This window comes from Vespula pensylvanica, chromosome 23 (genome assembly GCF_014466175.1).
Source record: "Vespula pensylvanica isolate Volc-1 chromosome 23, ASM1446617v1, whole genome shotgun sequence".
NCBI lineage: Eukaryota > Metazoa > Arthropoda > Insecta > Hymenoptera > Vespidae > Vespula > Vespula pensylvanica.
The window spans coordinates 859,046-862,456 of NC_057707.1; the positions used below are offsets into that span (position 1 = coordinate 859,046).

Below are 3,411 nucleotides of genomic sequence, written 5' to 3' on the forward strand. Positions count from 1 at the left end.
TCAAAGTAGATAACTAAATTATACAGGTAATCGTATTATCCAAATGTCTGCTTGATTTGATGAGAGGAAAACAAATGAAAAAGTATCTTTCTCATTTTCAAGATACGAGAGGAATTATAGGCGCACTCTCCCATAGCATCGCACGATCATCCCTTCTGCTTGAATACGCTCCCGCATGCGCAAAAGTACACACATGGATGGAGAGAGATAATAATACGAATATAATAATAATACTACGATCAATACGAAGGTACTTGACGATAAATATGGGGGAAGGTAATATGCATCTGCAGATCATTATACCTCGGATCAATCATTAAAAAGAGAATATGAGCTAAGCCGCAAATTAGTTGGTCGAAATCTCTATATTATTGAACACGTACATTAAGTATTGTAAATATTTTTTAAATGCATATCGTGAATATCATGATAACCAATTTGGTACATTGAACTAAACATTTCTTCTCTTTTTAATTATATTAAATAATCATTTAATCTGACTATGATAATCAATTTAAGAATTAGTTTAGTAAATAGTTCAAATATTTATTTAAATTAGTATAACGATGACGTGGTGACATAAACTTACACTGAATTTTCAACGCATAATTTAAAAGTGTTCCCGGGCTAACACTATTATCCCGATAAACGGTGAATCTTTTGATCGTATATGCAGATTTAATCATTTTCAAAAATAAACCTGGCTGAGAACCATTCAATTCCACTTTAATCCAAACTCCGTTTGCAACGACGAACAGCTCTTTGACAAATCTTTCTTAATACACTCGATTATATCCTCTAGCCAAAATCGCTTACCTTTGGATCCTTTTAATAAGATATATTCCGTCTCTTCTTACCACCATTCGAAAAAAGTTTTGTAAAACAACGCCGTTTTAATCTCCTCAAGGATCCTCGTCAGCGCCATTATAAACGTTTTGTTTTCTTCTTCCTCTTCTTTCTGGTTAATCTCGATTACATAATGAAGACGGGATCGAACACAATACTAGGGATTACGTAAAGAGAAGGACGATGTTTGAAAAGGAAACGCTTTCCTGTCAAACCCAGCACGTGGATTCATAGTATCGCTAAGAAGCACTAAAAATGTTTTGGAAGCCATTGACTATTTTAGATAACGATTTGTCTTCGATAACTATATATGTATATTATTAGATGAACAATTGAATGTCTATCGTAAGTCTTAACTAATCTACGAATTTTAAATTGTTTCAGAGATTTACTAAAGGAAACGAAGGCGAAAGCAGTAAAATTCCAATAGCCTACAAGTATTACAAAGGCCCGAATTGACTGATATTTGAATTATAATTCCAAAGAAGATATAAGAAATTCCACTATCTCGTGTTAATGAAATATTCTATATCGGAAGTGAAACATATTTACATTAGCCTGTTCTTCCTTATATCCGACGATAAATCCTACATGGAGAGTACAAATGCAATCAACCAGATTAAGATATGAAAACGTTTTCCTTTTTCTTCTTATATTTAAGTGGAAAATCAGTCAATGCTGTGTTTATCGAATGGTAAGATATTTTAGAGATAAGATATAAATTTTTGGTTCTAAAATCTAACGTGGAATATAAAATCTCTATCGCAGGTATATTTTATAATAATTTATTAAATTTTGGTACAGATTTTATGAAGTCGACAAATGTATTTCTATTGATAAGTGAATTTATTAAAAATCTTCCAAAAAATATGAAATCCAAATTGGTGAGAGAGGCAGCTTATTATTTGGTGTCTCTGATGTTGAAGTATGCATTCTGTGACTGGGAATACCTAGGAAGAGGAAAAAGAAGAGAAAACATTTGTGCTTGACGACGAACTTTGGAATGACCAATATAGCCTTGTTTTATAAAGCGTGGGACGGTGGTACGATGAAATGGGAGGGATTTACGATTTTCAACGGATCCAAACGTGAACGGCTTTAGCTGGAGAGTATATGCTACTGTGCTCAGAAAGATTTGTCGAAATGCCGTCCGACGTTCCACGCAGGGCAAGGATCAAGTGGGAATTGAAATAAAACTGAGGGAAGTATATCATACATAATAATTTAACATACGACGATCATTTATTCAACGTTTTTGGAAGTAATAACGTTAGTAGGGGTATACTTCTAAATTATACGTGAAATAAAAAGTCCGCGTTCAGATAATCGTTATTCCTTCGATTTAAATTAAGGAACCGTTCGATATAATTAAGAATGGAGAAATGTTGAATTCTATATTTCAAATTGTTTGTCATAATATTCACAATATATATTTAATAAATATTCGTAAGTAGCGTTTTTCATAAATATTGAAATTTGGACGAAGTAATTTGATGCGTAGCGCGAATTACCCTGTTAATATATTTTGACAGGGATTTAATGATAGTCGATGTCCGTAATACTTTCTTCCATACTTATCGTTAAGTATTTATGTTAAACCTTTTGTTGATATCTTCCTCTACCTGTGTGCTCTTGTGTGCGCTCATGTTCACTAGCATTTGGACGGGAATACCTACGCGGTTCTACGTGCTTGTGAACGGACACGTGCTGTGTCATTTTGAAAATAAGAATGGAATTTTTTCATTTGTTTTCCCCTCATCAAAGCGAACAGACAATTGGATAATAGGATAAGCTGCATAATTCAATTACCTATATAACTGCATTATTTAATTAGCTGGTTAGGTCTTTTGCGAAATAATGTACTACGTTACCAATTCAATTCTTTCATACGAACAAATAGATTTTCCTACAAATTTATTCGTAATATTTCTGTCAGAAGACGGCGATAAAGCTTTACGTCATTCCTTGGGTGATTGTCGAATTAATAATATGTAAGCAAGTATCGTACAATAAATATTCGCAATGTGTATACTTCATACGTTCCAAAGGGTAGTTTTTCAAGCAGTCCAAGCGGTTGAAACAATATCTTCATTCTCACTAGTCTTTTGTTTATGTTATCAATATAAAGTGAATTTATTAGTAGTCATTGGTATGTGATTTATATTAAATTTCAATTATATATTATGGAAATAAAACTGATTTTCATCAATACCATCTTAATTATTGTATTTTGCTTTTCGGAAAAGGTACTTTATATCACTTAAAATGGTGTAATTAGATTTATCTTTAATAACTATACAATTACATGATCAATTGTATTTCTATTGCAAGTCTTAACTAATCTACGAATTTTAAATTGTTTCAGAGAAATACTAGACGAAAGGACCGTCCAAGCGGTTCGAGTAAGACAGAAGAAATACAAAAACCGCAAGATAATTGATTCTTTAATTGTAATCTCAAAGATGTACGAAATTTAACTATGCTCATCATGATAATTACGTATACTATATCCGAAATAAAATATATTATATTAGCACTTCCTATACTTCGTACATCCAACCATAT

The 3,411-nt window shown here is 32.2% G+C and overlaps 2 long non-coding RNA genes across 3 annotated transcripts in view; both read left to right on the top strand.

The window, feature by feature from the left end:
- LOC122636802 overlaps nucleotides 1-3,411 on the top strand; it is a 268,896-nt gene that overhangs the window by 76,607 nt on the left and 188,878 nt on the right. The window lies entirely within an intron of this gene.
- LOC122636784 lies at nucleotides 233-1,695 on the top strand. 2 transcript variants are annotated; one of them, XR_006329050.1, is made up of 3 exons: nucleotides 233-250; nucleotides 1,231-1,540; nucleotides 1,651-1,695. It is a non-coding gene; the product is annotated as an uncharacterized LOC122636784 (long non-coding RNA). The 2 variants fall into 2 exon arrangements; XR_006329049.1 differs by lacking the exon at nucleotides 233-250 and adding an exon at nucleotides 324-651.